The sequence below is a fragment of the Ursus arctos genome, unplaced genomic scaffold (genome assembly GCF_023065955.2).
Source record: "Ursus arctos isolate Adak ecotype North America unplaced genomic scaffold, UrsArc2.0 scaffold_28, whole genome shotgun sequence".
In the NCBI taxonomy this organism is placed as follows: Eukaryota; Metazoa; Chordata; class Mammalia; order Carnivora; family Ursidae; genus Ursus; species Ursus arctos.
This window is the reverse complement of record NW_026622963.1, coordinates 237,292-264,339: the sequence shown is the minus strand read 5'-3', so window position 1 is coordinate 264,339 and position 27,048 is coordinate 237,292. Positions and strand designations below refer to the sequence as shown.

General features: G+C 47.1%; 1 long non-coding RNA gene across 1 annotated transcript in view; it reads right to left on the bottom strand.

Annotated features, from left to right (window-relative positions):
- Window positions 1-1,307: 1,307 nt before the first annotated feature.
- The window catches only part of LOC130541932 (uncharacterized), a 49,921-nt gene continuing 24,180 nt past the window's right edge, over window positions 1,308-27,048 (bottom strand). The window contains exons 4-5 of the long non-coding RNA XR_008956045.1: window positions 26,382-26,511; window positions 1,308-1,462 (exon numbers count right to left, since the gene is read on the bottom strand). This is a non-coding gene — a long non-coding RNA (uncharacterized LOC130541932). The remainder of the gene's footprint in view (window positions 1,463-26,381; window positions 26,512-27,048) is intronic.

The following is a 27,048-nucleotide window of genomic DNA, read 5'->3' as shown; positions in this document are numbered from 1 at the left end:
GCCACAGGCCTGGTGACTTCTGTGTCAGGTGCCGGAGGTGGAAAAGCGGGCTCCAGGGAGGCTGGGGAGCTATTTTCATCTTGTCCCGCCAGCTTAAAACACCAGCTTCTCTTGTGCCTTATTTAGGTGAATAGTCTTGACCTAAAAGAAGTCAACGCTGTGACTCAGTTGAGCCCCCAAGCTGCTCGAAATGCTCTGGGCTCCTGTCTGGGGCTATTCTGAACAACATCTTCAGATGGTATGAGGTGGCCACCATGTTTAGGCAACCGAAGAAGCTGGTGGACATCATTCCCCTCAGATCCGGGGCCAGAATGAAAGCACTGATGTCTGGGATCCCAGCTTGCTGTTTTGGCCCACTCTGATTTTAAATAGCACGGCTGGGAGGGGGGCCCGTGTGTTCAAAGAAGAGCGTGTTTCCACGCTTCTTCAGCACAGTGGGGAACTTGCACACATACCAAGGTAAGGCCCAGAGACCAGATCCCACCGAGGAACCACATTGCCGTGTGCACCAGGGACCCGCTCCCTTGTGGGAAGGGCCACCCGGTGAGGTAAACACATTCATTTCAGACCTCTTCTCGACACCAGGCTGGCCCGCGGGAAGATGGTGGGATAGGCCAAGGTCACCTCTGGTGTCCTGTGCTGCCCTCTGATCACTGCACACCCCCTACCCCAGCCCCACTGTTGAGTCCCGTCTGGACACTAACCTGTGCTCAGAATGGTTTGTTTGCCTTTCCACATCCATATCCTTAAACTATTACTTTCTCTTCTTGTCGAACCTCCAGTGGCAAGAGAAAAATACGTTCTTCACTTGGTCCAGCCTTTCTTGTGTCCGGATCTAAGCAAGATGCATAGACAAGAGGCGGCCAGGTGTAAGGGCAAATACGTGAGCTCTGGGGACTTGGTTCAAACGCCACCCTCGCTACTTCCTGGCTGCGTGACCGTGGTCTAAGGCTCTTCACCTCCCAGCCTCCGTTTCCTTTTCTGTGAGTGTCATGGGCCATCCATACAAAGAAACAATTGCCATCAATAGCTTCAGACAAACGTAAGCAATAATGATGCACCTTGTACAAGCGTGGAAATCAGTCTTTGGTCCATTGCCAATACCCATGGCACCCACCGACCACCCCAACGCCGACAGGCTGGACTAAGTTGCAGCGATACTCAGAAGTGCGCGTGCACGCTTAGGCCCTGCAGCCAGACTGCTTGGCTTGTGTCTGAAGGGCTTGCACTTCCTGGCTGAGTGGCCTTGGGCGGGCGTTGTGGTTCCCTCATCTAGAAATGAGGGTAATAACAGTACCCACCTCCCAATGTTGTTATGAAGCTTAAATGAGTTGATTCATGTAGCGTTCTTACAACAGTGCCTCACGTCCGGAAGGCGCTCAGTAAACAGTGTCGCCAGCAGGTTACATCTGTAGAGAATGTGCAGATCGCCATCTAATTTGTGTTCCACCCTGACAACAACCTGTGAGAGGCAGGGAATCGTATCCGCTTTACAAATAAGGAAACTCGGATTCCAAAGGATGAAATGTCTCACCTGAGAAGAGAGCCCAGGTTTTCTGACTCCAAGAGGTTTTCTGCTCTTTCTATTGTTCTCTGCCACATGGACAAAAGCACTCTTAAAACTAAACAACAAAAGCCCATTATAGTCAAGTCATAGGTCAGTGTTGTTGGAAACTCTTGTCAAGGGCTAGACAAAATCAAGCAAAGGTTTAGATATTGCCTTTGAGTGTTGGGCTCCCCACCCCAATGTTTGCAGCTTCGCAGAGTTCCCCAATCAGGTCTGACCTGCCAGGTGACAGGGTTCTCTAAAGATGACCCCAGAGGGATGGTGAAGTTTCCCCGGAGATGACTCTTGGGAACAGTCTGGGCTCTTTCCGGGATGCTGGTGGGGAAGAGGGTGAAGAGGTGAGAGGTCAGAGGACTTCTTCCAGCCAACTGTACTGAGACAGTTTCTTCACTGGAATTCAGCTGCCCTTATTAAGTTCCCACTTCAATTTAAACATGAATATTAAAAAATTTGGTTAAAGGCAGCATCCAATACTCCAACCTGAAACACTGCTCCAGAAATACAGACGAGGGCCGAATGTAACTCTGAGCCCGTGGGAACACTGAGAGCAAAGCACCCCTGCCTTCATTCTGTTCCTCCATCCAGCCATCAGTCCATCCTCACAGCCATTCTTTCATGCCACATGTACTCAGTAAACTCTGACTCTGAAGGGCACCTCTGGAGTTACTCATGGCTCACCCAGGGCTCACCGTTAGCTGCAGCTAACAACCGGGGCCCTGGCGCCTCTCCCCAGGGGGCCAACCGGGCTCACAGCAGCAGCTTGGCCTCTTTGGTTTACCCCTTCCCTCCCTCCTTCCCTTTTCATCTGGGCCAGTGTCCTCAGACGTGGCGAGGATGGTGATTTCCCAAACCACGGCTATTATTTTGTTTCCATATTTGGCCCACCTGGATGTCATGCGTTTAATTTCAAGGCACCATTAGACCCTGTTTTTTCTTGGCTTCTTGGAAACAGGTCGTCCTAGAGCTGCCTCTTGGGCCCTCCCCTACCGCACAGAGCTGGTTACACCTACAACCTCTCATCAGAAGAGCCCAGAATGATGCCTCCCTGTTGTCATAGTCAGGCATCTGCGCCTGAGTCACCTGGCTGTCGGGAACATGGATGCCCCAAGCTCTTCTCCTCTGAGTGGGTGGGGGGCGTGGGGAGGGGAGGGCGAGTGGGAGCAAAATGGTGAGCACACGGCGCCCGGAGGCGGAAGACCTGCACGCTTCCTCGTTCTGGGCCCACATCTCCAGTAACTCACTTGCTCTCAGACCCCAGGCAAGCAGTTTCCCCTTTCTCCAGTTTCTTCTCAAGCATGGGCACTTGCCCTTGGCTATAGGGAGGACCCCTAGAGGCAATATGATGTCACATGCTAAAAGGCACAGTCCTATCTAAAAATTAGTCATTGTGGGGGACTGGTTGCTATAGTGACAAAAGAGAGTCCTGCTGATTCAGATGCCTGACCCCTGCCGCTTGCTTAATGCTTTTAAGAGGAACCACCTCCGTGACTGGGCTGGAGGTTCATGCCCAGACAGTTCTAGAAAGGGTTGAGGAAGCAGAAGTCTGTCACACAAGTTCATACACCTCACACAGCAAGTACTTAGAGAGGATATCGCTGTTGGCGCTGCGGTTGTAAAAATGCCACATGGATTCAAAGTAGCGAGTGTCGTAAAAGGCACAACTGGAGAACATTCACGTGTGCAGGCAGGTCTTCTGCTTCTTTTTCTCATCGTCTGCGTACACATCTCTGTTCCTTCCCAGAGTTACCTCGCTTCATTTATTTTTAAAAAATTACTTTGCCTTTTCATTCCCACTTCCCCTGGCATTTCTCCCTTAAACTGGTCATAATTAAAAAACAAGGTTAAAAGCAACAATTCATGGCTCATTGTTCTTGCCTGTACCTATTGAAAGTTTAAATATCCTGTTCCAATTTTTTAATTGGATGGATAGAATATTTTGTGAATGGCGAAGCCAGCAAGCCACACAGCTTAGTTTTTCGCCACATACTGGAATGCTTCACAACAGAGTGTTTTGGAACAGTTTGCAGAGGATTCTTTTTTAAGATCCTCGATGGGAACAAAATCTTGAGGGAAGGGAAGATTTAAGGGAAGATTTTTAGAAACAGCCAAAGAGGAGTTTGGATTTGCCTCTGATGTGTTAACAGCTCCATCCTTAGCACCCTCTAAACAGATTTTTCCCTCCCCTTTCCCACCTCAGACAAGTGCTGCAGGCTCCCCAGGACCCTTCCACGTCTGCCGGCTCCGCTGTGGGGCCTGGGGACGTACCACCCCTAGACCTGAGGAAGGGGGCACTTGCCCCGGGCCTCACCCTTTATACAGCCTGCTCCGGCCCTTGTCTGGCACTGCCCTTCATGGGGTGAGGGTTCATGGTGCCAAGCGGCTGTGTCCCCCACTCCTCAGAGTACCGTGAACTCCCACATTCCCGGCCCCAGCGCCTCCAAGTCCAGTGTCAGGGCCTGCATGACCTCTCCGACTACACTGCTTCTGCATTTATCCTGGGCTGCGGGGACGTCGGGGCAGTTGTTTGCGAGTATGTGGTGTGTGGGGTTGGGGAGTCGAGGTGCATTCACTGAAGTCCCCTCGTGGTGTGAGACAGAGTTGGCAACAGAAAGAAAACTGGGCCGGGGGACCTACAAGCAGGGGGCCTTCCTCTGCTGCCCTATTTGGGCTTGGAGCTTTGGGGAATGTGAACGTTCTAAATCCGAACCTGGAATTTCATGTTGTTATGAAGATAGTGGTGCCAAGGTAGGAGGAGAACACATTTATTCCATGTTTTGTTAGTGTGATTTATAATTTTAAAACACTGAGGCGTAGGGTGTGTGACCTCTGCTTGTACTCTTAGCCTATGTAGGTTAAGGAGATCCAGGCTGCCAGGCCTGTCTCTCCGGCCTGGTGTCTCCCTCTCCACCTGGCCCCGGTGGAAGACCCTGACTTCACCCCAAATCCTGGCTTACAGCTCCCTGGCGGTGTCACACCACCTGGCCGAGGGCCAGCCCCACCCAACCCCTCCACCCAGCCCAGGTTCCTCAGAGGCCTGGGAAGGGAAGTCGATACTTGGGAACCAAACCTGGTCAATCAGGCTGGGACTTAAGCTAGATGATTGCTGCCGTTTGTTTCTGGATGTGGCGGGCCATCAAAGGGGAGGGCGGCCCCTTTCTTCTGTGGCCGGCGGGCCAGCTCTGCGGATCTGGGGCATGGGCAGCATGATGGCTGGAGGGAGCTGAAGGTCACTGGGGCTCTGCCAAGACCTGAAATCAAGAGCTCGGTAGGCCAGGCCAGGAGAGAGAGAGAAGCCGGGATCAGGACAAGACCAGAGGTGAGCCTGTAAAGCCACGGCAGTCACTTCCAGGGGCATCGGCTGAGCACATGTCGTTAAAGGACGGTGGCACCGGCTAGCGTCTGAACGTACGTGTCCCCCGGAAATTTATACGTTGAAACCCTAACCCCCAGGGCGATGGTATGAAGAGGCAGGCCTTTGGGATTGTGATGAGGTCATGGCGAGGGGAGCCCTGTTTGTTTCTCAACATTCCTCATGGAGAGCACGATGAGGTGTGGGGGAGGGGAGCCGAGAGCCCTGGGATCGCACTGGAACAGCAGAGTTCACGCGGTGCCCTCGGAGGCAGCTGCTGCAGGACTTCCTCCTGCCTGGGGCCCTTCTCTCCTCTGGGGGCTCTGAGATGGGGTGTCTGATGTTAACATGAGTGACTCAGGGGCCAGAGCATATGAAGCGGGGCTCTGAAGCAGAGGACAACTTCAGCTGGTAGGGGTCCTGCTTACATTCCGGTTTCTCCAGAAACTACCCTGACTGACTCTCCCTGCCCAGAACACCCATGGCGCATCAGTCTGGACCTTACATTTCTCTGCTCGTTCAATCTAGAGTCCTCTCTACAGGGCTGGCTTTGTTTTCCCCCAAGAATGGGGAATAAGGCCTTCTACTCCAGCGGGGAGGACAGACAAGAAAGGCAGAGATACACATGTAAGGCATTTCAGGTAGGCATACAAGCCACCAAGGACATAAAGCAGGGCGCAAGGGTACAGGGCGACTGAGAGCAGGGGCTGTGTTGTTTGACAGAGCGGCCGGGGAGGGGGCCATGGGAGGCGTCTTCGAGGAGGGGCTGTGTGAGCAGAGGTCCCGAGGAAGTGAGGGAGCCACGTGGTTCCTGGAGAGAGGAGCACACCTGGGTGAAGGGCCTGTGGGCCTACCGGCGTGGAACGAGTGAGGGCAGAGTGGTAGGGATGAGGGAGGGGAGGTAGCCAGAGCCGGATTACCTAGGCCCTGTTGGCCATGGTGAGGATTTCGGATTTTGTTTTCAGGGATGGGACACTCTTGGAGGGCTTGAAGCAGGGCAGTGATATAATATCACATACGTAGGAAAGCAGTCACTGGGACTGCCGTGTGGAAAACGGACTGAGGAAGGCCAGGTTGTAAGCTCCTGCAAAACTCCAGGTGTTCTTTTTTTTTTTTTTTTTAAAGATTTTATTTATTTATTCGACAGAGATAGAGACAGCCAGCGAGAGAGGGAACACAAGCAGGGGGAGTGGGAGAGGAAGAAGCAGGCTCATAGCGGAGGAGCCTGATGTGGGGCTCGATCCCACAACGCCGGGATCACGCCCTGAGCCGAAGGCAGACGCTTAACCGCTGTGCCACCCAGGCGCCCCTCCAGGTGTTCTCATCCGGAATTCAGGGAGTTCCTGCGCTTAGACGGGAGTTGGCAGTGTGTGTGTGTGTGTGTGTGTGTGTGTACACACACATATATACATATGTACATATATATGGCTTTATTTTTATGAACCTCTAACTAATGTTAGCATTCCCCCCAATGATAAATGTAGGCAACAGATCACAGTAAGAGCAGTGCCCGTGACTTTGTCACCAGTGGAAATCACAGATGGATTTACAACCCATTACATACAGTTTCCGCAAGTTATTTAGAAATATTGCTTATACTCATCACTACTTTGTCATTATGATAGTTATTAGAATTGCCACTAGATCTTTTCACTTAATGTGGTACCAACGAAGCACATATATTAATATATTGTAAGTCTATTGTTTATTTAAAAGACTTATTTGAGACAGAGAATGAGTGGGGGGAGGGGCAGAGGGAAAGAGAATCTCAAGCAGACTCCCCGCTGAGCATGGAGCCTGACTCAGGGCTCAATCTCATGACCCAGAGACCATGACCTGAGCGGAAACTAAGAGTCAGACGCCCAACTGACTGAGCCACCCAGGCGTAAGTCTGTTCTTTAAAGTATTTTAATAACTACGTTTCAATGTGATTGGTTTTCTTTGTAATCCCCAGCATTTTACGTACTTAAAAACATTATTCCGATACAGGGATCCATTGGTTCCTGGCCAGAAAATGCTGGGTCTAGGTGGACACGGTGTATGCGGTGAGAAATAGTCAGGTTCTGGATGCAGCTTGTAGGGGAAGCTGGCAGAGCTAGCTGATGGAAGAAGAGGAGGAGTTAGGGCCCCTGGGTCTTTGGCCTGAGGCTGAGGGTGTCACAGGGAAGAGGCAGATGAGGGGAGGAGCGGGTGTGGAGGGGCAGGAAATGGAAGGCTCCACTGGGGTGTGTTGACTGTTGGACGTCAAGAGCAGAGGTCCAGGGGACAGTCATGTGCATGAATCTAGAGCTCAGGAGAGAGGCTGACGATGGAGATTCCAGCGTGGGAGGCAGTCCACAGATGGTATTGCCAGCCATCGGACTGGAGGTGGGAAAGATGACCAAACCCATCTTCCAGAGAAGGAAACCGAGGCTAAGAACAGCAAAGTGCGGTACCCGCTGTGAGCAGAGTCCGTTCTTTCAGCCGGCTCCTGTGGGCTGAAAACAACCTAGTGTGGGGGATCCAGCCCCTCACGTGGGGACCAGGGCGAAGAGCGACCGTTTGGCAGAAGGAGGCCCCGTATCAAGTCTGGTACTGGAAAGATACAATATGTGAGGTTTCCTTCCATTCTCCTGATGCAGACTTCCACATGCCCGTGGAGCCGTGGTCATTTCCTGCGCAACGGGCCGTCCCAGCCACGGCGTATTTCGGGCAGAGATTACTCTAGAAAGGCGGAGATTTAACTGCACGGCGAGAGGCGTTCTCATGTAGGATCGCTCATATTGATGTGAGACCTCAAACACTGTTTACCAGAAACAGGGTGGTTAGTAATTTTGTTTCAGACACGAAAGCATGGAGCAATCGTGACCCACGTGACTGAATGGGCCTCAGTTTCCTTATCTGTTAACCAAACAGGTTCAACAAGGTGTGGGAATATCCCCAAGGCTTTAGAATGCAGCTTTACTTTTCTCTGAGCTTGCTTCCCCTGGGTGAATGTCAGCTATTCCAGGGGAAGCTGTCACCCAAGAAGAGGTGGGGACAGCTCTACACGAGGATATCAGGGTTTCTGTTCCTAGTGGCTCTTCTTCTTCTTCTTCTTTTTAAGATATATTTGTTAATTTTAGAGAGAGAGAGCACGCAGGGAGGGGCAGAGGGAGAGAGAATCTCAAACAGTCTGCATTCAGCCCAGAGCCTGATGGGGGGCTTGATCCCAGGACACCGAGGTCATGACCTGAGCTGAAAACAAGAGAAGGTCACTTAACCGAATGAGCCACCCAGGTGCTGCCCCTGGTGGCTGTTCTGATCTGGGGTAAATCTTTATACATTTTGGGGTCTCCATTCTTTTCGAGCTCTTGAATAAGAAAGAAAACTCAGAAATGAGTGGAGAGAGGAATTTCACGATTATAGAACGCTCTGAAAAAACGCCCAGAAGAATCCTTTACTGGAATCAACAGAAATTTTTCTCCAGGACACCTGGGTGGCTCAGTCAATTAAGCATCTGCCTTCGGCTCAGGTCATGATCCCAGGGTCCTGGGATGGAGCCCCAAGTCAGGCTCCCTGCTCAGTGGGGAGTCTGCTTCTTCCTCTGCCCCTACCCCCTACTCGTGCTCTCTCTCTCGCATGCACTCCCTCTCTCTCAAATAAATAAATAAAATCTTTAAAAAAAATAAAAAAAGTCTTTCTCCAGGGTTCTGTATCTCACAGACGGTGGTATTTGCATAGAGAGAAAGAATGGTGGCAGAGGGAATGTGGGCTTTGGAGGCAAGAGACCCGGCCCCAATCTCAGCGCTGGGGCAAGTTTCAGTTACAGCGGCCACTGCGTGCCCGCTCTGTGCCAGTCGCTCATACAGAAATGGTTTCTTCCCAGCATGATAATCACCCCCATTCTACACACGAGGAAACATTACTGACAGTTTTGTGCAGTTCCCCAGCTTGTGCGGGTCAGGGCAAGGGTGCAAACACGGGTTGCCTAGATGATTCCAAGTTTTCCTCACACAGCAGGGAGGCCTGGGGGAGCGAGTGTCCGTGACACACCTGGGACATAATAGTTGTTCAGGGACCAGCAGTTTCCTCTCATTTCTGGGCTACAATGAATAATACAGGCTCGTAAGTTCCCAGAAGTTTCTTTCCCTCCCCTTTCTTCAAATCATTTAATTTTCACCAGCGTCAGAGCCACTGAGAAATATCAGCCTTTCATCTAGGAAGCTACTTTGTCACGGGGCAGATTTGTGGGTCCAGCTTCTGCGGCTTTCCCCCCAGCAGGGCTGGGCCGTGCCTCTGATGCACGGGGCCGCGGGCGGCTTTCCTGCTGATCTTCGTTTCAGCCCGGATCTGTGGAGCACTTACCACGGGCCAAGCTCCACATCCAGTATTTCGGTGCGTTTTCTCATTTTATCCTCAGAACAGACCCATGAGGTAGACAGAGTTGAGATCTCTCTTTCAGAGGTGAAGAAACTCAGTCTTTGCGGAAAGGGCTGTTTTCCTAAGGCCGCACAACCCCGCAGTAGCAGTCAGGACCAGAAATCAGGTCTGCCTTACTCCTAAATTCTTCATGCCCCTTACAAAATAGACATTTCTTTGGGCAAACTGGGGTTTGCCCATCTCCTCTGAGCTGTCTTCTTTAGCCTCCCCACCACCAAGTAAAACAAAAACAAGCCCAAAATAGATGATTTCTAAAATGAAGATTCCTAGGCATTCGGGAGGGCCCAGGGCTTTAAGTAAATAGCCATTGTCAAAGGGAAAGCTTTATGTGTTTTGTGGCAAAATTCCACACAGACAGTCACACCCCCTGACTTAGTAATTGTACCCCTGGGATCCTGCTAAGGTTATATTTAACATAAACAAAAACCGGCATGAGTATATTTGTCATAAAGTTATTTCAATATCTAAAATTTAGAAGCAACATAAATGTCCAAAATAGAGAACTGGTTGAACGCACCAACACGGCTACGTACCATGCAGGCATTAAAATGACGATTCTTTATAGACCACATAGAAATGGAGAAACATTTATAGACCTATCATAGATGATTGAGTGAGAAAAGTAGAGTATAAAGTACATATGCAGTATGATCGCAGCTCAGCGCTGCGTACGTGTGTGGGCAAGTCTGGAAAGGGATTCATGGAAATGAAGCTAGCACAGGGAAGGAGGCCAACGACAAAACAAAACGGCGATCGATGGGGTGGGAGAAGCTACGTGCAGGTGATAGAGCCCATAAAGCTTTACCACCCAAAATGTATAAAGAATTTATACAACTCAACACCAAAAACCCCAAATAATCTGATTAAAAAATGGACAGAGACCTGAATAGACATTTCTCCAAAAAAACATCCAGACGGCCAACAGACACATGAACGTCACCCTCATCAGGGAAATGCAAATCAAAACCACAATGAGATATCACTTCACACCTGTCAGAAGGGCTAGAATCAAAAAAGACAAGAAGTAACGAGTGTTGGCGAAGACGTGGAGAAAAAGGAACACTCATGCTCTGCTGGCGGGAACGCAGCCGCTGTGGAAAACAGTATGGAGATTCCTCAAAAAATTAAAAACAGAACTACCCTACGATCCAATAATTCCTCTAGTTAGTATTTACCCAAAGAAAATGAAAACACTAATTTGAAAAGATACATGCCTCCCTATGTTTATCGCAGCATTATTTACAATGGCCAAGATGAGGAAACAGCCCAGGCGTCCACTAACTGATGAATGGATGAAGAAGATGTGGCACACACGCGCACACACACACACACGCGCACGCACGCGCACGCACACGCACGCACACGCACGCACACGCACGCACACGCACACACCGAACTATCACTCAGCCATAAAAGAAAGAATGAGTTCTTGTCATTTGGCACAACATGGATGGACTTAGACGGTATGATGCTAAGTGAAATAAGTCAGAGAAAGACAAACACCATATGACGCATGGAATCTAGAAAGACAATGAACAAACAAAGAAAAGCAGAAACAGACCTATAAACACAGACAACAAACTGTGGTTGCCAGAAGAATATAAACCATTACAACAGCATTAACTGGATTCCCTATGTCACACCTTTCATTCCCACGAGTTGTTCATTTCATAGCTGGAGGCCTGTATCTCCCACTCCCCTTCACCCATTTTGCCCTTCCCTTTACTGCCTTGGGAAAAAAAGAAAATGGGGGCTCCTGGGTCAGTCAGCTGAGTGTCCAACTTGTGGTTTCAGCGCAGGTTCTCATCTCAGGGTCGTGAGATCAAGCCCCACGAAGGGCTCCACACTGGGTGTGGAGCCTGCTTAAGATTCTCCCTCCCTCTCTCTCTACCCCTCCCGTGCTCTCATGCTCTCTCTCTAAAAAAAAGATAAAAAGAAAAGAAAGAAAAGAGGAGAAAAAAAGAAAATAATGGTGTTTAGTTGGTGGAATCATAGGTGCTTTTATTATTTTTTTAAAGCAGTTTCTGCTCATGTTAAAAAAGGTTCAGAGAAGGTATAAAGTTGGAAATATTTCTACTCTCCAATGACAGTTACTATTACATTTTCTTGTGCCCTTTTATAGATGCATTTTTAAAGTTAAAAAAGACCCTTAATCCTTAAGATCATTTAGATTCTTCCAGTAAGATTTTACTTTGGTTATTACTTTTTAATTTAAAAAATTGCAGACATACAAAAAATTTAGAATATAATGGTCATATATATACCTACTACCTGGCATAAAAAACAAAACACTTAAAAATACAGTTTTATTTTAAGGCCTCCTGTGTGTAACCTCTAATCCCACCCCTCCCTGTCAGTGGTCGTGACTGGCCTGAATTTGCTGTTCATCGTATTTTCTGCTTTTACTACGAATACATAACTCTCAAAAATATTTGTTCTTGTTTGGCATGTTTTAAACTTTTCCATAAATTACACTAGATTGTAAATCTCCTTCTGCAACTGGCTTGTTTCACTCAATATTGTTTTTGTGAGATTTATTCACATTGATACAAATATTTCATTCATTTTTGCTGTTTACTCTTTGTATGATGTTTAGCAGCCCCTGTACCGACCAGGAACCTTGCCTGCCCAGATCCAGCACACAGGCCCGGCTGCACTGGCCCACACCCACGTTAGTGCCGGAGGGCTTTCTCTGGCTGCTGGAGCCCGCTGTGCTGCCAGTGGGGCAGGCAGAGGGCTGGGACTTATCAGCTCCCAGAGCAGGCCTCATCCATGCCTGAGGCGAGCTCGTGGATACCTTCTCCAGCTCCCCTGCTCCACTCTGGGGTACATGCCCTGCACCAGCTCCCAGAGGTCCCCAGAGGTTAAGCTCCATTACTTGCCCACAGGAGTTACAGGCTTGATAGCATCTCAGTTTGGCTTCTCTGGAAGCAGATGCTGAATTATAGCCTGGGCACAAGGCATTTTTTAGGAATTAACACCTGCAAACCCACAGGGAGCTCAGGAGCAAGTAGCAACCTTCAGAGTGTCCCAAGTGATCCAAAATGTCTGCCTCCCTCAGTCCCCGGCTGTGAGCTGCCTGGGAGGGCATGACATCCGGTGAAGCTGCTCTTGGGAGCTGAGGCAGACCCTCTGCTAATCCCAACCCCTGCAGCTGGGCAGCGAGGCCTTCCCTAAAGGGGGCTTTGGGCACCATGTCCTTATCTGCCATAAGAACACACCATTTTGGCTTCTTCATCTGTCACGCATCTGCTCACCCCCCGTATAAACTACTTGTACTTGTGGCCTTGTCTCTGGGTCTGTTTTAGGGAGACCTCAAACTAAGACAATGAATATATGGTGATGTATTTATCCATTCTCCTGTTATGGGACACCCAAGTTGTTTCCAATTCTTTGCTGCTGCAAACTATATTGCAACGGACTTTCTTGTACAAGTCTCTTTGCGTACACGTTGTTGGAGTTGTTTGTTTTAGAGGGGGGAGGGGCAGAAGAAGAGGGAGAGAGAATCTGAACCAGGCTCCACACTGGGTGTGGAGGGCTCGATGTAGGGCTCGATCTCACGACCCTGAGATTATGACCTGAGCCAAAATAAAAAGTTGGATGCTTAACCTACTGAGCCATCCAGGTGCCCCATTATGGTAAATAGCCAGAGGCAGCATTCTTGGTTTACACAGAAGACATGTCTTTAACTCTACTAGGGGTTGGACTGAGGCCCTGTAGTAAGGTCAAGATTGAAGGTATGGACACACTGGACACACAGCCTCATACTGGAAATGTTTTGAGCCAGATGGACTTTATCACAGATGGACCCTCAGAATCCTTCCTCTAGAGCAGAGTTTCTCAAAATTTAATTGCATATAAATCTCCTGGGGATCTTGTTAACTTGCAGATTCTGATTTGGTAGGTCTGGGTTGGGACCTGAAATTCTGCATTTCGAAGCTTTCAGATGCCCTCCTGCTGCTCCGTGCATCTCCCACTGACTAGCACGCTCTAGAGAATGAGTCTGATCAGGGGGCCATCAGAAAATCAAAGTAAAGTAACCATGATTCTTTGCGACAACCGCTAACAAAATAGCATGAAAAGAAATGGCCCAACTGAGGGGAATGGCCTATGGGCTAAACTGTTAGGTTCCTAGATGGGGTATTATGCTACTGGGGGCCTAGTGATTCACCACTGGTGGAGTTTTGGGGTAGCATCAACACCAGCTTACTCCTCCCTCTTGTCATGAGGAAAGATACAGATCGAGTGGCCTTATAGGACTACGGGTCTGTCTTATTAACTGATTTTTCACCTCTTTCTTTGTTGTTCCAGACACAATGTTTGGCTGTCAATTTAAGGGTGGTGCAACATTTGGGGCACCTGGGTGGCTCAGTCGTTAAGCATCTGCCTTCGGCTCAAGGCGTGATCCCAGGGTCCTGGGATCGAGCCCTGCATCAGGCTCCTCTGCTGGGAGCCTGCTTTTTCCTCTCCCACTCCCCCTGCTTGTGTTCCTTCTCTTGCTGGCTGTCTCTCTCTCTGTCAAATAAATAAACAAAATCTTAAAAAAAAAAAAAAAAGGTCGTGTAACATTTGCCTCTGAAGAGTGCCCAGGTCAGGTGGATCTGTACTTGAGTCCTGGGGGGGGGGGTATAGGCCTGCTGGATTGCTTTAAGGATTCACAGTCATGGACCAGCCACATGGGAAGGTCCTCTCTTTGTCCCCATAAGCACAGAAGGGCACTTAATGTTAGTTAAAAGACTTCCTTTTCTATTCAAGATGGAGTAATAAGGATTTAATTTATCATTCCATGCAAAACTACTAAAAACTGGACAAAATATTTGAAACACTGGCAGGAAATGAGATGAAGAACTAATGAGATGAACACTCCAATTGCCTGCTCATGGGCTGTGGCATATGGAGGGAGCCCAGGCAGGGACCAGGGCACTCTCTGAGCTGGCTAAACAGAGATGGGGTCCAGGGAAGCCAAAGAAGCTAGAGCTCACAGGGCAGAGTAGCAGAGGGGAGACAGCTGCACAGAGAGAAAATGCTGAAGATCTGCAAAGGGTGCCCCCTGAGTACACATTTGAGTAGTGGTCAGCCCATGCATGTGAAGAATCTGGCTGAGACAAGAGAAAGAGCCACCCTAAGGATTTGAGGGAAGAGTACTCAGAGCTCACTTAGGATCAAAAGTAATTCCTGTTCCCAACAGCCAGTGTGGAAAACATTACAAATCAAGAAGCATTGACTAGAATACTAAGGAGGTCCTGCCTTGGGAGAAAAAATTAACTCTAAATTAAATGCAGTTCTGATCTGGCCTAACAAAATTTAAAAATAAGACCTGAAATGATCAAAGTATTGCCAAGTAACTTAACTGCATTCCAGAACTCAGAACTTTTTATATAAATATAAAAACATTCATATCCAATAAAGTGAAATTCACAATGTTTGGCATCCAAACAAAAAGTACTAGGCATGCATAAAAGCAGGAAAATACAATCCAGAATAAGAAGAAAAATCAGTGAGTTAAAACTGACCCAGAAAGAATACAGATGATAGAATTCACATATACTATTTTTTAAGTTATTAGGACTATATTCTCTATTTTGAGAAGCTAGAGGAAAGACTGATCATGGTAAGTAGAGACATGGAAGATAAAAAATAGGTCCAAACTGAACTTACAGAGATGAAAACTATAATGTCCAAGATGAAAAATGCACTGGCCGGGGCTAATATATTATACGTTGCAGAAAAAAAGAAGAGTGAACTTGGAGACCTAGCAATAGAAACTATCCAAAACGAAACTTAAAAAAAAGACTAGGGAAAAGTTAGAGTATCAATCAAATGTGGAATAATTTTATGTGGCCTAACATATGTGTAATTTAGAAACTGGAGTCCCTGGAACGGGGGCCCAGGGGATCAAAAATAATATTTGAGGAAATAATGGCCAAAATATTCTAAATTTGGTAAAAATGATAAGCCCACAGATCCAAGAAGCTTGACAAATCCTAAGCACAAAAACATGAAGAAAACAATACCAAGGCACATCACAATCAAATTGCTTAAAGCCAGTGATAAAGAGAGAATAAAAAACAGTTGAGGAAAAACACGTATTACAGAGAAACAAAAATCAAGATGACAGAAGATTTTTTTGGTCAGAAACAAAGCAAGCTAGAAGACAGAAGAATGACACCTTTGAATTATTAAAAAGAAAAAAAACTGTCAAACTAGAATTCTATACTCAATGAAAATATCTTAAAAAATGAAGATGATCAAAAGAATGAGAAGACAAGCCCTAAAACTGGGAGGAAATACTTGCAAAAGACACAACTGATAAGGGATTGTTATCCAAAATATATAAAGAACTATTTGTTTGTTTGTTTGTTTGACAGAGAGAGATAGCAAAGAGAGGGAACACAAGCACAGGGGAGCTGGAGAGGGAGAAGCAGGCTCCCTGCTGAGCAGGGGCCCAACGTGGGGCTCGATGTGGGGCTCGATCCCAGGAAGCTGGGATCATGACCTGAGCTGAAGGCAGATTTAATAACTGAGCCACCCAGGCGCCCCTATAAAGAACTCTTAAAACTCAACAATAAGAGAAAAACGAGATGTAATAAAAAAAAACCCGAATACAATTTTAACAGACTCCTCACTAAAGAAGATATACAGATGGTAAATCAGTGTATGAAAAGATACAGCATATTGTATGTCATCAGGGAAATGCAAATTAAAACAATGAGATATCACTATATACCTATTAGAATGGCCAGAATCTGGTACATTGTCAACACTGACAACTGCTGGTGAGGATGTGGAGCGGCAGGGACTCTTATTCACTGCTAGTGTGAATGCAAAATGGTACAACCACTTTGGAAGACAGTTTGGAGGTTTCTTATAAAACTAAATATATTCTTACTATATGTTCCAGAATCACACCCCTTGGTTTATAGCAGCTTTATTCATAATTGCCAGAGTTTGGAAGCAACCAAGATGTCCTTTAATAGATGGATGAATAAATAAACTATGGTACATCCTGACAATGGAATATTATTCTGTGCTGAAAAGAAATGAACTATCAAGCCATAAAAAGACATGCATATTACTAATCGAAAAAAGTCAACCTTAAAAGGCTATGTACTGTATGATTTCAACCATATGACATTCTGGAAAAGGCAAAACTATGGAGACAGCAAAAAGATTGCCTGGAGCTGGAGTGGGAGGAATGAGAAGGCAGAATACAGAGGATTTTGGGGCTGGTAAAAATACTCCATATGATACTACAACAGTGAATACATGTCATTACACATTTGTCTAAACCCATAGAAATTCCAACACAAAGAGTGAACCCTAAGGTAAACTGTGGGCTTTGGATGATTGTATGGGTCAATGTAGGTACAATTGCAACAAATGTACCATTCAGGTTATGCATGTGTGGGGGCAGGAGGTATATGGGAAATATCTATTCTTTCTTCTCAATTTTTTCTGTGAACCTAAAACTTCTCTAAAAAAACCAAAGTCTTAAAAAAAAAGAATTTTAAGAGGAAAAAAGAAAGATAGGTAAGATACTTTTTCAGATACACAAAAGCTGAAAAAATTCATCACCAACAGAGTTATTCTACAAGAAATGTCATTGGAAGTCTTCTAAGCAGAAGGGAAATGATACCAGAGGGAAACGTAGATCCTCATAAAAGAAGAAAGAGCATCAGAAATGACAACTATGTCAGCAATTTAAAGACTTTTTTCTCCTTAGCTAAATCTCCTTTGAAGATAATTGATTGCTTAAAGCAAAAATAATAATGGCATTATTTAGAAGTAAACTTATGACAACAATACCCAAATCCAGAAGGGTACACTGTTATAAGTACATATATTATATTATATATTACACATAGGTATACATATGTATACATACATATATATATTATATTATCTATTATACATAGGTATATCGTTATAAGGTTCTTACATTATACATGAAGTGGTATAATATCAATTGAACTTAAACTGTGACAAGTTAAAGATGTATACTATAAACCCTAAAGCAGTCACTAAAGAAGCACAATTTTTTCCCTAAAAAATCAAGAAAAGAGAGAAAAATAGAATAATGAAGAATATCTAATTAGCCCCCATAAAAGGCATAACAAGAGGTCAAAATGAACAAAAAATGATGGGAAAAACAGAAAACAAAATACAAGATGATAGATTTAAAGCCAACCATATCAATAATCACAATAAATGTAAATGGGCTAAATACCCAAGTTAAAACAAAGACTGTCACATTGGATAAGAAAGTAGACTCGACTCTATCAAGAAGAAACCCACTTTAAATATAAAAACACAAATAGATTGAAGGTCAAGGATAGAAAAAACATACCATGCTAACACTAGTCAAAAGAAAACTGGAGTGGTTATATGAATATCAGACAAAGTAGATTTCAGAGAAAGAATATTACCAGGGATAAAGAGAGTAATGAAATAATGAAGGGATCAATTCAATTCAATAATCTTAACCATTTGCATGCCTTCTAATAGAGCTTCAAAATATATGAAGCAAACCTGATGAACTGTATGGAGTTATAGACAAAGCCACAGTTATCGTTTGAAATTTTAAAACCCCTCTCCCAATAACTGTGAGAATAAGTAGACCAACAGAAGATGGAGTCAGTAACTCTGGGGCCCAAGGGAAAGGAAGTGTTTGGTAAACATGAAGCTCTCCTATTACTAAACATAGTTAGGTCAGAGAGTTCCAGTTTCCATAGTTTCAGGCATCCTTTTTATTTTTATATAAATAATCCATAAGGTTTTGCCACCGGAATACTGTTGCTCCTCAATCACACAGAACCAGCTGGGAGCAGAATCCTTTGAATTTTATAAAGTCAGACCGAGAGAACAGCCTATGACTGTTTACCATCAAGACGCACCCAGATCATCATTGTCCCTTGGGGGACACTCTGGCAATGACAGACATCCATGGTCTAGTTTGTCAACTCAAGCCTTCTCAAATCAGGCCCCCAAAACCCTGGGTCACCAGGAATTCGGGCTGAGTGGGAGACACACCTAGATCAAATTGTGTTGAAGGGAGAAGGAACCAGTCAGACAAGAGAAAGAGAAACAGAGATGGGTGGGGGTGGGGCTTCACATCTTTCCCTCCATATTTCCTATTCCTCTCCTGTTTCAGTCTCTCCTACTCCCAACCCCAAAGCATCATTTAGTTAAAAGCCAACTAGCCTTTTTAAAAAAAGATTTTATTTATTTATTTTGACAGAGAGGCAGCGAGAGAGGGAACACAAGCAAGGGGAGTGTGAGAGGGAGAAGCAGGCTTCCTGCCGAGCAGGGGGCCCGATGCGGGGCTCAATCCCAGGACCCTGGGATCATGACCTGAGCCAAAGGCAGACGCTTAACGGCTGAGCCACCCAGGCGCCCCATCTACTAGCCTTTTAATTGGCAGATGTGCGAGTCTCTCTTGGAAAAAGCACCTAGGTCTGACACTAACACTCAACTCTAACACTTAGATGTGGTATAACCTCAATTAAATCATTTAACTTCTCTAAGTCTTGGTTTTCCCATCAGTAAAATGTGGGTGATACCAACCTTGCAAGGGTGGTTGAGACGACTAAACCAGCCAACAGGTGTGTGGGTGTTATATTTTCTAGGCTACAACTTCAGATATCCAAAAAAGAAAACCTAATTTTATCTTTCTGTGATGTAACTTCCAAGACTACCATGAGCTCCCATCTTGCCTTCTAGTGAAATACAACAGTAACAACAAGCCAGCAGTCAATTCCAGGCAAATTCAGACAATTGAGGGTTTTCCAGGTCATTTTAGTTTTAAGCTCGGTGAAGTCAGTATTTTCTCCTCTTTCTTCTTTTCCCTAAGGTGTCTGTCCTCCTTCATCCTGGGGGCTTATGTGTCATCACCAGAGTGGAGGGAGACACCTGCCCTGGTTTACTCCCTGAAATGTGATCCATTTGACTCGGCTTTGGTGCAACACATGCTGGCTTCTGGGACATCACGTCTCTCATCTGTTGTCTGGTCATCTGGGCCGTTCTACATGACTTACTCTGCACTCTCTGCATTCTCCTGAGGGCCTCTGGCCTTTCTAGGCTCACTGCCTTTGAAACATTTTAAATGTGCCTTAAAACCCCCAATAAATGCACACTGTTTGACATGCAAAGGGTACAAAAAGAAAAACAGAAAATTCTCTCTACTTGTCCTCAGCCACTCCTCCTCTGTAGAGGCAATGATTTTTACCAGTTTCTTCTGTGTTCTTTCTTTTTTTTTTTAAGATCTTAAAATTTATTCATTTGAAAGAGAGAGAGAGAGCCAGCGAGAGCACGAGCAGGGGGTAGGAGCAGAGGCAGAGGGAGAAGCAGACTCTCTGCTGAGCAGGGAGCCCAACATGGGGCTCGATCCCAGGACCCTGAGATCATGATCTGAGCTGAAGGCAGCTACTTAACCTACTGAGGCACAGGCGCTCCTTATGTATTCTTTCAAAAACAATTTACACATTTGTAAACATATCCCTCCTAAAATCATCTCCTAAAATCATACAATGTATACATATATATATAACCATCTCCTCCTGTCTTTCATGGATCAAGGTTCATCTCATGTACACACACACACACACACACATATACACACACGCATATTCACGTACACAAATGTATGCATATTACACATATTACCATCATTTATATATACACATAATAAATATATATAAAATATATGTAGTTTTTTAACTGCCTCAGACAACAGAGCCTGAGGCAAAGCCTCTGTCCTAACACTTTATGGAGGGACATAATCCCAGGGCACAGCAAGAGCAAAGGAAAAATGGTAGTGAGGCGAGGCAGGATATTAATTTCTTGGGGCCGCTGCAACGGTGCCACAGACTGGGAAGGGGCAGGAGCCTGCCTCTAATGGCCTCTGGGCCCCAAATCATCTTTCTTCAAAAAGCCTGGACTCTTTATTTTCCCTTAATTTCTGTCAGAAACTGCAGGGATTCACCAGGCATCCACGTGGCACTAAGAGACAGTCTCTGAAAAATTTAATTACTTTCAAGTGCATAGGAATATTGACCCCAAGTATTGAGTTGTTCAATCAGATTTGTTGTCTTCTTTATTTTTTAAGATGAGAGAGAGAGAGCACGTGCGCGCACACACGTGAGCCCTCAAGCGCGTGGGGGGAGGGGCAGAGGGCGAGGGAGAGAGAGACTCTCCAGTAGACTCCCGCGGAGCCCCGCAGGCGCCCCCAGATTTGTTCTCTTTTCCCACCCTCGGCAGGTTCTCACTGAGCGCGCACTGCGTGCCGGCCACGGCGCTCGCTCGGCAGCAGGAATAGGGCAAAGGCAGCCCGTCCTGCGGAAGCTGGTGCCCAGCAACAGGGAGGGAGCCGATCAAGCCATTCAGTGCAGTTATAGCAGGGCTCCGAGCAGGGAAGGACGGACGGCTGTAGAATCCAGTTTAGCCTATGTTTTCCCTCCTTCTAATTTTAAACTATTAGACAAGAAAATCTGGAAAATACAGAAATGCACAGGGGCGGTGCTGGATGCTGGAGGCTCTTTTATTATCTAGCAGACAAGAGCTACATGAGGGAAGGGCGTTTTGTTCATTGCAGGGGGTACGTAATCAATACTGGGTGGCTAGCCTAGGCCTGGAGGGCTTAGGGCCTCCGAAATTCAGGGACAGCCAGTCCCACAGAGAAGATGCAGACTTTCTTGTGCATTCTCATCTCTTGGAGGGCTTGTAAAATAGGACAGGTTCCTCGGGTCCACCCGCAGAGATTCTGTTCCCAAATATGGGACAGGGCCCAAGAATAGACGCTTGGCTCTCAGGGGCTCTCAAAACGCTTCTGTTGAATGATGAATTCCAGTGCAGGCAATCCAAGGATCCCACTCCGATGCAGAGAGAGGTGCCCAAGGAAGTTTTGCCCATGCCGAAGATGTGACTGGGAGCACCTTGTACAGGGGAAAGCAGGAGGAGACCTTTTCCTATGTCCCTTCTGTATTCCGTGGCCCCCTCCCCCCAGGACCCAAAATTCAGACTGGAAGAAGTATTTATACTCTAGTTCAGCTCTGCTTGGGGTTAAACAGGCATCGGGAGTTGGCCTGGAAACTTAACCATGACTTAAAACATCATTTCTTTTGGGAAGTGTAAGTGAGGTTCAAAGGCCAATTCAAGACATAAACTTTTAGGATAAAATCATCTGGTGATTTGGGAATTGCAGAGTAGAAAAGGAAAAGACAACATATAAAATGTTGTAAAAAGTAACTCGAATATAAAAGACTACATATTATAAGACTCCGTTTATAGGAAATGTCCAGAAAAGGACAAATCTAAAGCAACAGAAACCAGATCCATGGTTGCCTCAGGCTGGGCGGGGGGCTCTGCAGCAAACGGGCATCAGGGGTCCCTCTGGGGTGATGGAAATGTTCTAGAACTGGATTGTGGCGAGGGTTGCACAACTCTGTTACTTTACTGAAAAAAAATCACCGAGTTGTACACTTCAAATGGGTGAATTTAATGGTATACAAAGTACACCACGTTAAAACTATTTTTTAAAGGTGACTTGATAAGATCTCCAAATCACCCAGCAACACCCCCTTACGTCTGTGAAGCACTTTATAGCATAAGACACTTTTGTTTACATTATCTCCACGTACACATTACAAAACCCCGGGGAGGAGATCTATCCTTGTTTCATAGTCAAGAACCGAGGCTCAGAGTTGTTACACGACTTACGTGGCAGGTTTCGAGACCTGCTTCTGCACAATTTCCTCACCCACTAAATTCCAGGTCTGTAAACACCTTCGTCCGGGTACTATACTCAGGAATGGAAGCCGGAGCTGAGCACCCATTTTTCGTGTCTGTTCCTCTGTCTGGTCTTTGAGGCTGTCGTCTCGGGCTACTTTACCTTGTCAGTTTATGTCCTTGGTGGGGCCTCGTGGGTCAAGTCGTCTGCAGCAGCCGCTTCAGGCCTAGATCCTTTTACTGGGGGGAGGAGGATACTCCTTAATTGGAAACATGCTGGGAATAAGTTGGGAGCAGTGGGTTGAGGCCAGCTTAAGGAGACTTTTAGGTGGAAAGGGCATCCAGTCCTTCTGAGTTCCACTCTGGGGACTTGCACTGGGGTCCAGGGATGTGCTTATTGGTCCTCTGGGGCCAGGACAGCCAATGCTTCTTCCCTTGGCTTCCCAGCTGGGCTGGCATCGGCACACGGTACTAAATATCGCCCTTGGGTCAGGCAGTCAGGGTTCCCGTCCCATACACTCTGCTTTATAGGACCATCTGCTCAGGCCTTCCTATGCCTGGGCTCTTCCCTGTGGAGTGAGGAGGAGTCAAGGGGGGCCAGGGACAAGAAGCGCCTTCCAGATCAGGCTCTGGGTGCCCGGGGCCCTGGAATTCTCTGTTGAAATGATCCCAAGCCCTCTTGTAGGGCCTTTGATGAACTTTTCCCCAGATCTGCCCTCCCAAAGGTGGGCAGTGTGTCTGCTGTGCACACCAAGGGGCCCAAGAGGTAGCCGGGGGACTCCGGTGGGAGCACAGAATGAAGTTTGGACAGGGTTATCTGCGTGCAAGATACAGGCCCTCTGCTGTGAGGAACAGAACAGAGGGTGCAGAGAGCAGCAGCACGAGCTGTGGGCCAGGGAGCCCCCATTTCATTCTTGCTTTAGCCCTGGCAAATATCAGCAGGGAGCCTTCCCAAAGAAGAACCAATGGGAAATATTCAAAGAACATACAAGAATCATGCAACCAACACATTTACCAGAACTTGTGTTTTGGTAGAGGGAGAAAAGCATCCCCATTGCTTTACTAAACATGGACATAAAGCTTCATTTACTTTTCATTGTAAAAAAAAAACCAGGTAAAATATTGCTTATGCCAATAGCTGAGATTCATTTGTTTAAACATGGCAATAATAGGTCCCACCATTACTGTCAGGATAAAAGGAGAATGCAGACAATATCTAGGGGAGGGAGGAACTGAATACATGCTAATATGATTGTTCTTTCTTAATTTTCCTCCAGCTGGTCCCGAAGATAATGTTCAAAGCTTTACCTTTCCCTCCATTTGTCTTACACTGTCTGGTGGGACATAGTTAATAAAAAACAGATACTGAGATGTTTCTGAACGTCAAGTTAAGACAAGTTAATAATTGCTCTCCCACAATATGAGAGCAAACTGTAGGCCAGGATCAAAAGCAACTGGTTTTCTACTTTTTGGAGCTGCCAGAATTCCCTCAGGGGTGTGCACAGGTAAGTGTGGGGACAAGCTTGGAGTCTGAGTGATCTCATCAACACGGCTTACTCCAGACCCAGTCTGATGAGGATGTGATTTAATCCGCCTCGTCTGAAAAGAAAGGAGGTGCTGGAGAACCTCCTGGCGAACCATGCAATCTGCTCCAGCATCCCAGCAGGCCGCCGGCACAGGCTCCGGAGGCCCGGGAAGCCGTCGGGGTGTGGCTCCCGCCCGAACTCACAGTTGGGATCCCTACACGTGTGTGGCTCTTTGTTGTTTTCTCAGCGCTGCCACAGACATGATTTCACGCCTTCCTCCAAGACAGAGTAGCGCCTGTCCGCACAGAGCACCCTGGGGGGGCAGAACCCTCGGCGGCCCCCTCCCATGTGCAGAGCACCGGGGACAATGACTTCGGCCCTGTGGGCTGAGCAGAGCACCCCGTGCTAAGTCGCCCCCCTCGGCCCCCAAGATTTGGCTGGGCCAGGCGCGGCAAGACCCCTAACTGGTGTGGAAGCCACGATGGCTTCAGGGAAAGCCCCGCCTCGGGCCCTCGGGGCAGCCCCTCCCATCAAGGCCCAGCTAACGGGAGGGCTGCGCTACTGGCGCCCACAGATTTGGTTTTGTCTCCTCTGCCTGCCCTGGAGGAAGTGCTGCCGCTAGCACGGGCGGCCGTCCGGAGACCCACATCTCGACCCACCGCAGAGGTCTGGGAGGAAGCTCTGGTCTTCAGATCCGGTCGGAGGGAATGGCCCCGGGCAGGGGGTCTGAGGGTTTGGGGCCAGATGCTCAACCACGTTATGAACGGCGTTCATGCTGGTGTGTACGGAAGAGGCCCAGAGGCGGGCGGCTGACCAAATCAACCCGAATTACCCTGACGACCACTTACGGAGTGTCTCTAGGCAGGAAGGCCTCTGTATACATTCCTGCATTTAATCCTCACAACGTCTTGCATTGGTTTTATTAGTCCCATTTCCTAGGTGTGAAGACTGCGGCTTACTGGGGTGAAGAAGTTTCCCCAATGTATGCAGCCGGAAGCAGTGGCACCCAGGGCTTCCTATCAAAAAGTCTGCTTATAGAAAGTCACAAGTGCAAGGCTTGGGTCAGAGGGTGCTCCCAGGCCACTGTCTAGGGAGCCTTATTTCACATCTGGGATTTTCATACTTGCAAACACTATCACATAAGGTTCCACAAAACTCAGGAACCAAGGCCTCGGTGCTTTTTCAAAGGCTGACACACTCCTCTCCTCCACAGTTCTGTTTCAGGCTGCCCAGTTTTCCTGGTAGACACAGAAAGACACTGTGCCTGCCTCTTTCCCAAGACTGGTGGTTTTTAACCCTCTTGCAGGACAGAGAGAACATGTCCCAAGGGGACTGGAGTGGGCGCAGGGGGAGTGCAGAACTGGGGATCCAATGTCCAGGACCGATGCTGGCTGCCGGGCTGAGTCAGGTGGATAGAGCCCAAATCAGAAGTAGCGAGAACCACACTGTGCACTGAGAGGGAGTGTGGGGTGGCCCCTGAGGAGGCTGGGGCTCCCGGAGTGTGAAACTGGAGGGGGTGAGGCAGGTGGGCCCGAGCGAGGGAAGCAGCAGGCCCCAGGTGCAAAAGAAGGCAGGGGGCAGGAGTTTGGTTGGCTAGAGGTGACAGGGGGACTTGGAGCCGGCCGTTGTGGTTGCTGGCCCCATGGATCCATCAGAGTTAAAAGAGACCATCCCCATTGTTTGCTCCTATGAGGCATTTTGTACAAATGAGACTAAAAACCCCACAGGATTCAAAGCAAACTTTTGCACACACTGGCCTCCACTTTCCTTTCTAGCCTCAACTCCACCAGTTCTTCTTTTGGTCTACCTTACACCCCTCAAAACGGCCTGTGTCTTCCTTCTACCTCTGCGCCTGCCACAGCCATGTGGTCTCCCCAAAGGGCCCGTTCACCGGCTCTCTGCCTGTCCAATCCTGCTCGCTGGACCTGAGCAGGACGTCACTGAGAGGACAACCAGGAAGAATGTGGAAACAGAGTTATCACCGAAACGTGAATTAAAATAACCATGACGCGGGGTGCCTGGGTGGCACAGCGGTTAAGCGTCTGCCTTCGGCTCAGGGCGTGGTCCCGGCGTTGTGGGATCGAGACCCGCATCAGGCTCCTCCGCTATGAGCCTGCTTCTTCCTCTCCCACTCCCCCTGCTTGTGTTCCCTCTCTCGCTGGCTGTCCCTATCTGTGTCAAATGAATAAATAAAATCTTTAAAAAAAATAAAATAAAATAACCATGACGCATCATGGCATAGCTATGAGATCAGCAGATTAAAAAAACCAAAAAACAAACACACAAAATCACCCATTGCTGACACATTGGTGAAACAGGTTGCTGGTGACATTGTAAATGGGCCCAACTTTTCTGGGGGGTGGGGGACAACTGAGAGAGAGAACTGTTCATGCTCCTTGACCTCCATCCATCCTACTTTGCAGACCTAAGTTTAAGAAAATGATACTAAAGAAGAAAAAAGCTACATGCATTAAGTTACCCTTTACACCATCAACTTTAACTATGAAAACAACTGAAAATAGCCCAACTATCCTACCGTGGGGGACGGTAAAGGAAATTACATTCACCAACAGATGGGAATTATGATGGGAATTATTTAGGAAAAGGAAATGCTTATAACTTGATGCTTAGAAGAGCACGAAACGGTATTGTGAATATACTATAAAAATCACAAAATGTTTAAATTAAGGATATGTAAAGGAACACAGAGAAAGGAAAAATCACTACTTATTAGGGCATTATTTTTATGAGAGAGTTGTTGATCTGATAAAAGTCTAGAGAAAATGCTACCCTTCCTTCAAAACCCCTGGCTTACCTTGTTGCTTCCTGGTTGGCGGTCCCTGAGTGTGACTGTATCGGAGACTAAGCTTCCTCTGGACCGGAAAGTCTCCAACGGCAAGAACTGTGTTCCACTTTTCTTTGTCTCAGTGAGCACTTGTATTTTCCTGGCACATAGTAAATGTTCAGTAAATATTTTTTAAAGTTAATTCAAGGATGAGATTATGCTTAAAAGTAAAACTCAACAGATCATTTTCTCTACTCTTGTCTCCTGGCAAAAGCCGTTCAGAGAAATAGATAAATCTATGTTATTTTTAAAGGGTCCGTGGGAAGGAAAATCCACATTAAAAGACTTAGCATTTTACACCTGGAGTGACGCAGGTGTCACTCCAGTGATGCAGAAACGCAGGCAACAGGTGGAAATCTACTGAGGCTCTCAGGAAGTATTTACCTTTGCCTCTTTTTCTTTTTTTTAAAGAGAGGGAGAGCGTGGGGGAGGGGCAGAGAGAGCAAGAATTTCAAGCAGGCTCCACCCCCAGCCTGGACTCTGAGATCAGGACCCGAGATCCTGACCTGAGCGGAAATAGTCGGACCCTTAATTGAAGGAGCCCCCAGGCGCCCCTACCTTTGCCTCTTAAGGCAGTAAGATGTTTAAAAATTGAAGCCGTGCTGGGGTTTGCGCCTCTGGGCCCACTGGGTCCCGG